Source organism: Spermophilus citellus, assembly GCF_964194105.1.
Source record: "Spermophilus citellus genome assembly, chromosome: 16".
Taxonomy (NCBI): Eukaryota; Metazoa; Chordata; class Mammalia; order Rodentia; family Sciuridae; genus Spermophilus; species Spermophilus citellus.
Window position 1 is genome coordinate 40765177 of NC_138196.1, and position 15203 is coordinate 40780379.

Genomic DNA, 15203 nt, shown 5'->3' on the forward strand with positions numbered 1-15203 from the left:
TCCACCTAATATCTTTTCCCCAGCAATCCTCTCTATCTCAGTGAAGTGCAACTCTGACATCCTGTTTCATAGCCCAAACATCTTGAGTCAGCTTTGAGTTCTTTCTTCCTTTCACATCCCACCCCAATGCATCACCAAATCCCATGGTTCTACCTCCCATGTACAACCTGACCATTTCCCATTGCTCTGACCAGTCTCACCTAGACTATTTCAACAGGTTCCTAATTGGTCTGCTCACTTAGACCTCTGTCCTCTGACAGTTGATCTCCACATGGCAGCCTGATTGATCCTGGGGAAACCTAACCCAAGTTTCCTCTGTGGAAAACTCTCCAGTGGCTCCCATCTCACTTGCGATGGCCCACGAGGCCCCATGATCCAGGCCCAATTGGCCTTCCTGGCACCCTCTGGCACCCTCCCTCTTTGGTTCTGCTTCAGCCACACTGGCCTCCTTGCTATTCTGCAGACAGGTCAGGCATGTTCCTGCTGCCCTACTTGTTGCCTGCATTGCTCCTTTGACTTAGCATGCTTCCCAGAGGACCGCCTTCAAGTCTTTTCAAGTGTGGTCTTCCCCACTACCTGCTACGATATTTGTAATTTCCTTTAAACTACTTTAGTATAATCAGTGGAGTATCACAGATGCACCAGTTCATATAAGCTCTAATTCAGAGATCTTCAGTCAGTGTGCAATCAGGAATGCACAGTTCAGCTGGCCTTCTACCAGAAGGGCCACACTCCAGAGGCTGTGACTCTGAATTTCTGTTATTTGCATCTTGAGCAGCAATCAACACTTTGCTAATTTGCTAATTAACACATTAAATTTAAAAAATATGCTTGTTTTGGTAAACCCAGTAACATGTTAAATGATATGGTAAAAGTTAAAATTCTACGGTCTTAAGTGAAATTAAAATTCATTTTTTGTAGATTGGCTCAAATGGTTGGCTACAATCATTTAGGAACACCCTTTCTTCTTTTTTTTTTTTTCCCCCCAGAAGCCACATCCCCAACCCTGTTTTGAGACAGGGTTTCACTAAGTTGCTTAGGATCTTGTTCAATTGCTGAGGCTGGCCTCAAACTTGCAATTCTCCTGTCTCACCTCCTGCTTCTCAAGTTGCCGGGTTTATAGACATGTACCACCAAGCCCCGGCTGACTTATGTAAACAGAGTATACAAATTAACCAAGTTTGAAACCTGTAGCCTTCAGGACAGACTTGGTCCCTGATCTGTCCAGTGTCCAGCTGTTGATTTGGAAGGCTCTGTGGCTACATAATCCCTAGCAGAAGGCACAGAACCTCAGAAATGTAGAAAGATGGACAGAAACTCAGACTGGATTGTACAAACAATTTTGGGCCTGCTTTATTAGTCATTATTTGATTGATAAAAATCAACAGCAGAATCTCATCTAGGATGTGCTTTGATTGTTCCCGGACAGTGACAACATGGGGGAGTGGCTGGGATTACCTCACCAAGCTCAAACTTTTTAGATGCCACAAAGAGAACCTGAGAATAATGCATATCCAAAATAATAATAATAATATTCAAATTGGATTTTAAATTTTAACTATTTATCTTTGGTTCCTGTCCCTCTTTTATTTTTCTCCATAATCTACCAATATCTAACATGCCACATTACAACTTTTTGGGGGTATTTACTGTTGTTTATTGTCTGTAGATAACGCAAGTTGTATGAGGTCAGGAACTCTTATCTATAACTGTCAGTTTTGTCTACTACCATAGCCAGTGCAACTAATAGTTCCTGGAATAGTTCAAAAAAAAAGCCTGGATATTTCTTAAATTGATGAATAAAAGAAGATGAGGAGTGCTTTAAGAGAACAGACAATATTGTCATGTTCTATGGCACATGCCTGTTATCCCAGAAGCTCAGAAGGCTGAGGTGGGAGGTTTACAGGCTCGAAGCTAGCCTCAGCATCTGAAAGAGGTCCTAAGCAACTCAGTGAGACCTTGTATCAAAAATGAAAAAGAGTTGGTCATGTGACTCAGTGGTTAAGTGCCCCTGGGTTCTATCCCTGGTACCAAAGGGCTTAGGGAAGAGAAAATAGACAATGATGAAAGAGCTCAAAAAGAAAGCAGGATGACTTTTGGCTGGACTATCAAGAAAACATAAAATCTAGTTATGTCATGGAACAAAGATAAGCAGTGTAGTCTAAATTTATAGACATGAATTTATTGCTGTCTTGGCAAGGAGGGATACTTCCTTTAAGAAAAGGTCAGTGATGGGCTGGGGTTGTGGCTCAGTGGCAGAGCACTTGCCTCGCACGTGTGATGCACTGGGTTCGAATCTCAGCACCACATAAAAAATAAATAAATATTATTAAAAAAGAAAGGAAGAAAAGGTCAGTGAGTCTCCCTAAATTGAAAGTGAAAGAATCAGATACAATGTAGAAAAGAAGTTTTGTCCAAATTTCCAATTGATTCAGAAGCAGAGTCTGAAGTCTCCCTTGAGATGGGTTTTGATTCTGGTTTTGCATCACCAAGGCATGGGGCAATTCTCAGGCAGGTCCAGCATTTGCATAAGGCTGTGCATAGTAGGAGAGGACTGGGAGGAACACAGGGGCAAATTTGTGTGTGCATGATTAAAGGTTGGCAAGCTTTTCTTGAAGTATCTCAAGAGCTCCAAGAGATGGGCACTTGGGGCAGAGAGAAGAGTGTGAGCCAAAAGATTAAGGAAAGAAGACAGAACACACCCAAGAAGACACACGCTCAAGGGAGCTGAGCAGAGGGTCTGCTAAGAAGGGAGACAGAGGTCAAACTGTCGGCCCCATGAATGTAGTAGGTAAAAGAGGGCCATGAAACATTTGTGATAAGGAAATAGGATCAGTGCTGTGAGACCAGAGGCAAAGGCACTGGCAAGGAGCCTGGAGCAATCTTCCAGGTGAGAGGTAACAGAATGGTAGGCTTGGATAGATAAGCAAGCTGCCAGGGAGGCCCAGAGGCAGGTGGGAGTGGAAGACAGTTCTGGGAGAGCCCCAGGCACAGATTCATTGGCACTCGTGCTTCCCCATGCTAACCCCTTCCCAGGTCATGAAGCTGTGGGCTCAGCCAGGAAGCATGTCAGACTTCACAGTGTAGGTTGGTGGCCTGCAGGGATTAACTTGGTTTGGTTTAGCTAGCCACTGGGTGGGACTGGAGGGAAGAAGGGGCAGGAAATGCAGATTCCAGTGGTCAGTGGACAGTGTGGCCAGCTTCCACATGCCCTCAGCTGACACTATGGGGCACTCTGGAGGTTCCAGGTCTGATGGTCTAACAAAATATGAGCAGACCCCCACAGAGAAGGTGGGTGTCCAATGTGCATCTGTCCCCAACCAGGAAAGTCATGACCATCAGACCCAGCCAAGGAAGCAAGATTGAGGATGCAAGGACCCAGGCCCCCAAAAAAACTTGGAGAAGAAATTAGGAAATCATGGTAAAAATCAGGCTTGGTGCCCTGGCAGACCCAACCTCAGGGCCTACCAGCCTATAGGGGAGGGCTCCAGGCACATGCCCAGCTTGGCTGAGGGTCAGTGTGGCCTAGCATCGTCCTGGATAAACTGAGGGAAGCTGGGAAGCCTACCTCCAGACCAACACTCCCTTCCCCACTCCCTGGCAAAGCTTCCAGCAGACGCTTGGGTTATGGACTGGTCAATGCTCGTTGAACCTTCATCTGTTTTCTATTGTACTGGGAAGAAAAGGTGCTTTTGAGCACATTTACGCAAATAACACTAATGCAGCTGTCCCTGCTATGCAAAAGGCACCTGTTTCTCTGTCACCTCTTCTCTTTTCAGCACCTTCTGGGGAAGATGAGAACCAGTAGTGAAAGATCTAGGCAAGACAGAGACAGAAGAGATCCTGGCCGTGAAGGACCAATTTGTCCCCACACAACGAACATGAGGGCCAGTTGGGCTGTCAGCTGCCCTTCACGTGGCTGACCTTGGCTCCAGTCCTCCACCATTCCTCTGCCAGACGTTGCTGCCTGCAGGAGCCCTTGAACACAAAAGAGGCCCATTCCAGTGGGGCAGGTGAGCCATGGAGATGGATGGTGGAGGTGGCCTTGGCAGACAGATTCCAACAGCCCTGTGGCACTCCTTTAGATTGGGAAACTCCTCCCCCGCCTTTGGGGACCTTGTCCACACACTACCTGCTAGAGTGAGGAGAGTGGAGATTTCTCAGTGAAACTGGCACTCTCCCCTTTTCCCTGCTCTCCTCCACCGCCCTTAGCAATTGCTTCAGACTCTCCTGACAAGGGGACAGGTCACTTTGCCCAGCCTGGGAAACTGCTAATCGCTGGGATCTGACAACTAGTACAAGTGGTGTTTGCCTTGGCCCCCATCCAAGGCTTGAGCCAGAGTATTCCTATTTAAGTCTGCAGCCACTCTGACATCTTCACCAGACCTGTGCTCCTCCCCGTTTGTCTTAGGGAAAGTGCCCTTAGAGGACGGAGCTTCCTCTGCCTGCTCCATCCCCTAAGTCCAGCTGGGGGAAGAGCTGCTGAGAAGCCACCCAAACTATTCTTGTGGGAACCTGGAAGAGATGGGGGCCCAAGGAGACGGAGCTCTTCCCTGGAGATTTAGACATGTCACAAAGTGGGCAGAAGCAATTGACCCCAGGGGCGATTGCTCACCTTATCAGAAGTAAATGCATCAGTCTGATCTCTGGGTGGTATATCTTTGGGACTGCAGAGAAGTAAATGCACATTCCTGAGTCTAGAGTCAAGGAAGGACGTCTGAGTACTGAGCCAGGTACCACAGGAGGCTTTTTCATGGCATTTCACCGAATCCCAAGGTTTGCCCTCAGGTAGTATATTTTGTGCCCATTTCACAGGAGGGAAAACTAGCATTCAGATACATTAAATAATTGGCCAATGTTCACACTGTTAGAAAGGGCAGAGCTGCAGTCTAAATCTAGCTTTGGCTGTCTCTAGCACCTAGGCTATCTCTATGACACAGAACCACCTCCTGGTGAGACTATGAGGATGAACAGTATTGAGGCATTGAGGCCTCTTCTAGGAAAATAGTGACAGAAAAAGAAGTTACATCAGGTCCTCTTAAAATTCTTTTGTTGTAGTCCTAACCTCCAGTAACTCAGATTGTGATATATTTGGTGATTGGGTCTTTAGGGAGGTAGTTAAGTTAAAATGAAGTCATAAAAGAGATTAGGAAACTGACAAGTAGTGGGAGTTCTCCATGAAGACACAGGGAGAAGAAGGCCAAAGAGGGAGGCTTCAGAAGATACCAATCCTGCCGCCATCTTGATTTTGGTGGACTTCTGGCTTCCAGAAGTATGTGAAAATGAATCTCTATTGTTTAAGTCACCCAGTCAGTGGTGCTTTATAATGGAAGCCTGAGGAGACTAATACTAGATCCTCTTTAGTGAGTGCTTTTTGTTTTCTGGACCCTGTGCAGAATATTACGTGGAGTTACTCTCAGAATGGAACTCAAGAGGTAGGAATAAATCGGTCCTTGAATTTTGCAAGTGCTTCATTTGAGTACATTCTGTTATGAGTGAACGTGAATTAACACCCACAAGAGGGTGAAGAAGAAAGCACATTTCTGAATTGTAAAGGGTGGGAAAAGAATTAGGAGATTTTACAAAAATGAACCCAAGGATAGAAGGGAAAGTTGTAATTGAGTGTTTTCAGAAGAAAAATAAAAATACCTGGGAGTGTAGCTCAGTGGCACATTGAGTGCTTCGCATAAACAGGCCCTGGGGTCAATCTTCACTAAATAAAAAAGGAAAAGAAGAAGAAATAAATTTTATGTACATGCATGTGCACATGGGTGCTCATGCGTGCGCGCGTGCACACGCACACACACACACACACATCTCCTGCAATACAAATTCTTCAGGAATTTTGTCAAGGAGATCCTAAGCCAGAGCTGCACCCATAGAGAGGTTTGAGCCCATTCCTAAGATTCTTTAGTCAATTGTAAAGACGGTAGCAGATCAGTAATTCTCTTAAGAAAGAAATGAAATCTTTACTTTTAGCATTCTGCAATTTGGTATTCTTGAGGCTTAGTAAATTCCAAGTGGAATCAACCGTTTAAAAATATACTTGTATGTATTTTTACACCAATCTAAAGACTGTACCTCAAAAAGCACAATTTAATCCTTTTTGACCTTGGACCAATGACAGAGAAGTGATGCTCTGTTTTCAAACACCCAGAAAAGCTTCTGCTCTAGAATAGCCTTTGGCAACATATGTGTGAAGTTTTTAATGGATGTTTTGTTTATCCATCTTTACTCACATGTAGAAAACAGAAGAGAAAAAACGACTCTGCCTGACCTCATATTCTAATAGAGAATATGTTCTAACCACACTTCATTCCACATTCGAAAAATATCCCTTCTAAAAGGGAAAATATATATATTGTGACAATTCTGCCTCAGGCCAGGAAGTGGGCCCTTTGGCTTGCATTCTGCTCTGAAAGGCCATCGAGGTGTAAGCGCATTTCAGAGTGACTGCCTCTGCACACCTCAGCTGAGTGGAAGTAGCTAGTTTGGTTAGAAGGTCCCACAAAGCACATAAGAGAATTAAGCCTGCCAGTTTACAGCCGGATGGGAAAGGGAGGCTATTGGACTATTGATGGAGTGAAGGGATCCCAAGGGCAGTTGACCAGCAAATCTCAGGTGGAGGCTGAGTGTCTGGAAGGGTTCTCCAGAGGCTGAGCTGTGTTGCTGGGTACTCAGGGGGCAAACATCAGAACCATAGAGAGGGAGTGGGAGAAGCCCACAACAGTGATGGCATGGTGCAGTAGGTGAAGCCCATACAGTGTTTGAAAGAATGGAAAGAATACAAATGGGACAGAGGGGCTGGAAGCCTGGGTAGGGCAGAGGGTAGCATTCTTGGCATTTTCCTTGAGCACAAAGTCATATCAGTGAACAGATTCCTGTTCCAAGTATTCTGTGCCTAGTTGTGGCTCGAGGATTGGGAAAATTCTGTCAACGTCCAGGGAAAAAACCTTACAGTGTCACTGGGCAGATAATATAGTCAAGGGTTGTAATGTGAATTAGCTACAATATTTATTAATACCTAATTTGCTATAGAACATAGGAAAAACTAATGTTAGCCTTGGAAACTAAGTAGGATATATGAGGATTGAACATAAATCTAAAAAGGATGAAACAGGTGGTCTCTCAAAAAGCTAAACCTAAAATTAACCATGTGATCCAGCAATTCCGTTCCCAGGTATATACCCCAAAGAATGGAAAGAGGAACTTAAAAACAGATATTTGTATGCCAATGCTCATAGAAGCATTGTTCACAATACCCCAAAGGAGGCATCAACACAGACTGTTTGTCAACAAATGAATGAAAAATAAAATATACTTCAACATAGAAATATTATTCAACCTTAAAAAGGAGTGAAATTCTCATATATCCTACCCTGTGGATGAACCTTGGAAACACTACGGTGAGTGAAATAAGCCAGAAACAAAAAGACAAATCCTATATCATTTCTACTTATATGAGGTGCTGAGTAGGCAAATTAATAGAGATGAAAGGCACAGAGGTTGCCAGGGGCTGGGGGGTGTGGTGGGAGGAATGAAGAGTTACCGTGAATGCAGATATTCTCTTGGTATGATAAAAAAGACCGAGAGATGGATAATGATCATGGTTGCCCAATATTGTGTATACACATTAATGTTAATGAATTATACTTAAAAGTGGCTAAAATGGCAAATTTTATGTTATATCATTTTTGAAATTAATTTTAAAAAGGATGAAACAAATGAGAACATTGCTTAAAGACAGAAAAAGATGGAAGGACCAAGTTATAAAATATGGATTATGCCATCTCTAATATGATAGCTGTTATCCCTAAACCAGCCACCATTGGTGACACTGTTGTAGTCCACTCTGGTGCTACGTATGCTATGTCTAGAAACATAGAGAAAGCCCACAGTTGTTTACCAAGTTACTTATTTGCAGGCATGCTCACCCTTCACTTTTCTGATAGAACCGGATCCTTTTGACTTCAGGCACTTTTCTCAACTGAGCCTCCTGGTTCACACAACATTCGCTGAATGACTACTTCAGATGCAGCTGAGAACACAGTCAGATGAACACTGAGTAACTACTGACCAGGGAGTGTAGTGCTTCCATTCACTTGCACCCTAACCTATGTAGGTAAGCATACTTCATACCTTTCCCTTTGAAATCACTGGGCCCTTTAAATTGTTTCAATAAACCAAGGGACTCAACCATCTTAAGTTCATCTTGAGATTCTACGATCTCTGAAAGCTTGCTGGTAGCCTCAGTGGAGACTACCACTGCATCAAGGAAATTTCTCACACAATGCAGGAAAGGACCATCGTTGTGCAAGAAACAGTAAGAAATCAGTGTGAAAGGGAGTAAGGGTTGGTGAAAATCAGAAGCTGGAAGGAGTACCGTTCCCACTGGAGAGGCCACAGTTTTGACTGAGACAATGAGAATTGTGCTGGGATGATGGGGGTGGAGAGGTGACAAATCAGGAGACTGGGAGGATGAAGGAATAGAGCAGTCCAGGATGATGAGAAGCAGTAAAAAGAATCTGGGAGCTTTTTGTGTTATGTTGACCAATGGGCAAACATCTGGACTAACAGCTGGGCCAAGTGAGCAGCCTGCCCTAAAGACAGGTAAACCCACCTGTGCTTTCAGATGCATCTGGAATTTCACCAACTGCATCTCTATGGAGAACAATGTATAAATCCAAAATAGTTCCTGAATGATATTTCCTAGTTTAAAAACACACTCATATATATATATATATATATATATATATATATATATATATATATATATATACTTATATGTGCACGTGCATGTACACAGACACAGACACACTCACACACACACACACACACACACATATGTGAAAGGGAATAAAGTCCATTGAGTAATGTTCCCAATAATTAATCTAGTTGTTAGTAACATTCTAGTGAAAAGATGTGGAAGTTGAAGGTCAACCAACCCAGAGTTCCCCTGCTGCTAAATGGCTAAACTGGTATCAAAACCTGCCTCTATCTGGCTGTATATCCTGTGTTTCTTTTTCAAAGCACCAAACTAAAACCAGTTCAGAAGAAGATAAAGCTCAGACTCAAGGCGCAGGTCATCTGATGGTCCTTTAAAAGGGATCTTGATCTCCTAGAAGAGAAGACAGACCTTGTACCTGATCACTTGGTGGGGAAGCCCCAGACTATGAGACAGAGAAGACACACAGCATTGTGAATCTAGGAGGAAAGGTAGAGAAACAAATTAGATTAAAAATAGAGCCAGGCACAGTGCTACACCTCTGGAATTCCAGCAACTCAAGAGACTGAGGTAGGAAAATTGCAAATTCAAGGCCATCCTTAGCAACTTAGCAATTAAAAGAACAACAGCAGCAGCAGCAACAACAACAATAATAATAATGGGCCTTGCACAGTGCGCATGCCTGTAATCCCAGCAGCTCAGGAGGTTGAGGCAGGAGGATCATGAGTTCATAGCCAGATCCTGTCTCTAAATAAAATACAAAATAAGACTGGAGATGTGGCTCAGTGGTTGAGTGTCCCTGAGTTCAATCCCTGTACCCAAAATAAATAAATAAACAAATAATAATAATAACAATGGTGGTTGGGGTTGTAGTTTGGTGGTAAAGCACCCGCAGGTTCAATCCCCAAAACAGAAAAAAAAAGTGGGGGGAGAGAAGTTGGCTGGGTGCTAATTATCTAACCTCTAATGAAAGAGTTAAAGAGCAGGATGGGATACAATTACTTGAGTGAAGCGACCCTAGGTGGTTCCCTCAGAGGGAAAATCCCTGTGAATTGTAATGCTAATTCTGCTAATTCTAACAGAAAAATCAAGAACCTACTTTTTTTTCAAAAGAATATAGCATACTTTGCTGTATTACTTTTGTATACTTATTCTGGGGATCCCAAATATTTTTTTTAACAAATACCTGGGTTATATAGAAGACTAGATCCTATGAAGAGAAACAAACTCGAGTAGATAGGTACAAGGTGCAGGTGGTCAAGGCAGCCCTGTGAGTCCAGTGTCTTGGCTGCTTGAGTAGCTGGGGCTGCTATTCTATAGGAGTCATCTAAGAGTGGCAGCCCACCAAGAAGCTGGGGGTGGGGGCGCTTTTGCACCTCCCTACTTCTGCCTCTCCTTTTTTTTTTCTTTCCAGAGCTATTCATCTGGGCATCCCATCCAGCTCGGAGAGGCTTTTCATGTCTTTAGTTCAGAAATCCATTATTTCAGCAGAAATGAGTTGATTGGTCGCATAGGTTTTTTTTTTTTTTCAAAAGGTTTTTTTTTTTTTGTAAGATATTTCATTAAAGATGGATATTTTGCATTTAGAAATTGTTGTTTCTCGGCCCATCTGTCCACCTGAGCACTCTAGAAGTAAGGATGTTAGGCTTTCTAAAGAACTACCGAGTTTCTGAATCCACTTGATTAGCCAGGTGGAACCTGCTCATCATCCATTCAGATCTCAAACTGAGGCTCTGGATCCTCTCCTGCACTTCCCAGTTAACTGGTCAAGCTGTGATGTGGTAACAGTGAAGATTAACTGACCATTTTATACCAAGTCCTCCAGGAGGCCAGGATGTGTGAAGTGAAGAATAACCAAAACACTTCAAAATAAGTGTATCATCACTGGATCCTTGGAAAGCTGACTTAGACATTTTGTTGTCTTGAAAAAAGTAAATAATTACATTTTCCCCCCGGTTTTACAGATGGTAAAATTAACATGTAGAACAACTGACTACCTTAACATAACAGTGAAAGTTAGAGGGGCCCTGTACCTGGGTTATCCTGCATCTAGGTCAGCTCACTGTCCATGGCATAGATTTTTGACAGAGCCTTTGCATCATCTTGGCTCCCTTGTAGTTTCAGACAATTGCTCCTCTATTTTTAGCAGGCAAACTCACTGGGGAAGAGAGATGCTAACAAATGAAAGGAAAAGAATATGAGATGCAAGGGTGGAATGAATGTGAGAGGTGAGAGGAAAAAAAGGACTCCTAAGCGAAGTCAAGGACATTTCAAGAATAATATTTAAGTGGATGAAATGCATTTTATTCATGACAGCCTTCTTCTTCAATGTCCCCAATCCCACAACACAATTCCATCTTCTTCTGGAATTTTATTTGTTTTTCTCTAGTGAAATTTATTAGATGCCGCTCTGCAACACCATACATTGGCAACCACACCTTGGATAGAACAACTCTTATAAGGCACAGTCAGTGTTTTGGACAAATTTGTTTCCCCTATGAGCTTAATATATTTTTGAATGAATGAATAAATATAAAAATATGCACAGCTAGCATGCCTGTAATGCCAGCTACTCAGGAGGCTGAGCAAGGAGGGTTGCAAGTTTGAGGCCAGCCTCAGCAATTTAGCAAGGCCCTAGGCTAATTAGTGAGACCCTGTCTCAAAATTAAAATAAGTCTGGAAATGTAGCTCAGTAGTAAAGCACCCCTGGGTTCAATCTCCTTTACAGGTCACCCCCCCCCCAACACCCAGTTGTGTATCTCTGTGTGTATTATACACACACACAATTGGAACAACCAAAAATTGTTGAGCCCATTTTTGGGGAAAGCATTTGATTCTAAAACTCATTTTTAGCAACCTGAAGAAGTTTTATCAATGTTTGGGACATGATGAGTGCTTGACTTTTGCTCTCCATAAGTTTATATTCTAAAGGAGGGACAGAGAGGAACTGGGGATTGCTCTTTCTGTATGGCATTTTAATGCACCAGTTTTGGATGGGATGAGAGGAGGCTAGTGAAGTTTGGGTTTGGGGTTGATTTGAGTTTGCCTGCTCAGTGTCATGCAGGGTTGGAAATGTACTAGACCTACAACTCTCTGGTCCAAACTCTTCATTTTGCAGGAGAAAATTTTGGCCAACGAGAGTGTTTTACCCCAGGCCACTAAGCTAAAAGGTGGCATGTCTTAGATTGAATAGTTTTCAAATAAAGTAGTAAGTGAAGCAATGCATTCAAACTTTTCTGCCAGCCAGTTGCAGTAGTGCACTCCTATAATCCCAGCTACTTTGGAGGCTAAGGCAAGAGGATCGCAAGTTCTAGACTAATCGCAAGTTGAGTAATTTAGCCAGAACTTATCTCTAAAAATAAAAAGGGTTTGGGATGTAGCTCAGTGTTAAAACCTTTCTGAAGAGTCCCTGGGTTAGAAATTTAGCCATTTAAATAATTTGTCCATAGGGTTAGCACTAAAAACAAAAGAAAAACCAAACCAAACAACCTCTCCCCCAAAAAACAAAACAAAAAAAACCAGCACCACCAACAAAAAGCCTTCAGACTATGCTTTTGAGATATCCATACCAACACCACCCCCATTTGATGGGCAGAGGTGAGCAGGGGAGGAAAGACATTTTCCAGTCCTATGGTAAGTGTTGTCTAAAGATACCCTTTGGTTACACAGAGGTCTCACCTTTGAGCATGAGATGGCCTCCCAATTCTTTTGAGCCTACCTACTACAAGAGGGTGAATACAGCCAAGTAAAATGGATCTTTCCTGTACTAGCTCACAGTAATTACTCAGGTCCTTTGTTCAGGAAGTGGGAATCACAGGAGTTTTCTTTCCTTTGCTACTTTATTAATTCATTAATGATTTTTTCAGGCAAGTTTTATTCAGGTACATTGGGACAGGGCAGTGAGTCAGAAGTTGGCATTAAAACCAGAATAGAAGCCATAGTCCTCTCTGGGGATTCAGTTTGAGATTTCAAATCCCCAGATCACACAGTTTCCTAATTGGAAAGAAATTTTCTTAAACAAGAGCAAGGGTTTTGCCAGAGCCTGACAGTGACTAATAAGGTCGGTCTAAGGACTATCTGATGAAAGAGAAGTTGGATTTACATGTCACAGTGAATTTTTAAAAGTATTTTCACCCCAAGGTTTACTCCTGAATATAAATAAAATACCTCTCCTCGGGCAATCCCAATTCCGGCAGATAAATTAAATTAAATTAACTTCGAAATGACATTCAACAATATTTTCCTCCCAAATGCCTTTGTTTTCTGCAAGATCGGCTTATTGACAAGCTGATCACAAGGTTCACGTGTAAATTGATTGTTTCCTACTCTCATCCTGCAGACCAGTTGGAGACCAGCTATATGTCATTTCCATACCGGGTGTTGGGTAGCTTCGACATTGTATCCATCTGACTGGGGACCAAATGGCCCACACACTTCAATTAAAAAAAATTATTTAGGGTTTTTACACAGTATCCGGATAAATATAATACCGTAATTTAAATCTCATTTGTTGAAATTTAGTGGCTGAGGCTAATTCCTCAGTTGGGAGGAGGGGAGGGATTTTTGTTTCCTTCATCTCTTTTAAAAATCAGCACATCGCGTTTGAAACAAAAGCAGCTCTCAGCTTAAAGGCTCTAAGTCCGAAGTTGCTGTCACCCTCTAGGGAACAAGCGCGCAGGCGCGGGTACGCACACGTGGACACACACACTCACACGCGCCCGCCCACACCCCCTTCCGTGTGACTCGCCTGCGGGATTTACGGCCTCGCCACCATGGATTACTGTCAGGTGCAGAAAGCAACTCTTTGTTCCATGGGCATTTTCCTCCCCCCGGATTTGACTGTTATTTACCGGCCACGTGAACGCTGCGCCCGGGTCGAACTGGCGGGGAAGTGCCCCAGCTCAGTGGAGACAAAGGCTAGCAGAGCGCGGCCAGCCAGCGCCGCCCGGGGACGTCTCTCCAGCTCCTGCGACACGTGTGAAATTGGCCCAGAACTGCCTCAGATTCAGAGGCTCTTTCAAGAAATGTATTGTCAAAGCCTTTGTAGGGGGAGTCGGGGTTTCCTTGAACCGGGAGAAAACTGGGGGCTGGGCCTAGAAGGGCCGCATTTCTGAGCTGCGGGAGAGCAGCCAGGGATAGCGAATCCGCCCCCGACAGTTGGGGCAAGGAGAACTCCTTGGAGAGGTTGCGCTCCTGGCGTTTAGTGAAAGAAAACTCATTAGGATCAAGAGTCTCACAGCTACTCCAGCAGAGTGAGAAATGGGACCCAGGCCCGTTTTGCACTCCGCACTGGAAAGTCAATGCTGTGTGCTGTTGCTGCCTTCCCACCTGGAGTGCCCAGGTCCTGACAAGCCTCAGTTGTGGTCCTTTCCACGGCCGAGATGAGGATAAACTAGTGACTTGTGCGCAAAATTAAAGCGGAGGCGGGGGGGGGGGGCGCCAAAAATCAGTAGTCAAAAGAAAGATCTTAACGCAACACCTTTTAAAAAAAATTAATGCCAAAACCCCATGATAAACAAAATATTACATTTTAAATAAAGGCAGGATCATTGTAGTGCTGCATTGAGCCATTTTGTAATGAGGCAAAAGGAAAGATCCCCAGGGAAAAGCGACGCACCTCACAGCCCACCGGACCTGGGCCAGGGGGGGGGATTCCGGGTGCAGTGGGAAGGGGGCGCAGGTCTAAGGCCTCAAAGGAGGAGGCCGCAAAAGCCCCAATTGAGTGGATGGGCGGCCTTGGGGTGAGACCTCCCGAGAGAGACTCCGCCGGGAACAAAGACGAAGGGGAAGGACAGCCGGGAGGGCTGAGCCGGGTGGGAGAGACCCGGCGGCTTTGGCGGTTCTCGCTGCTTTGGCCGGGCCTCCGCGCGCAACCTGAAGTGGAATAATCGAACCCGCCCCCACCAGTGCCATAAGCTAGTCCTGTAATTCTCTCGCTTGTTGATTAATTTTCACTAACAAGACTTGGCAAGATGTCGGACGAATAATTTTTGGCTTCTGTAAGGTTCGCTCCGCGTGCGCGCACAAACCCCCTGCCAAAAGCGGCCTCTGGGAAATTAAATGCATAAGTAAAACAGGGTGGGGGTGGGGTAATGCTACGTGACCTGGAAAGAGGGATGCAAATCAACCTGAATCGGCCTCAAAGTTTAGTAAAAAGCCTTTCCAGTCATTCTTTTTTTTTAAGGGACTAGCTCCGCATCAAACGTAAGACCCTAATTGTCATTTCCTAAGAAGAAATGAATGTGTGCAAGATGGGGATGAGGACTTCTCCAAAAGCCGAACCTGTCGTGATCTCCCCCCACTCCCCCACCCCCGCGCAACCCCTAGAGTTAAATAAACATCTTTTAGGAAGCGTGGATAGGAGTGCCGCCCAATTCTCTTCCATAGGAACAACATTCCGGCAATTAATACCTCCCACTGGGTCGTAAAGCAACAAACCCCACACCTCACTCCTATTACTGGGCTTGGGGCGGGAGGA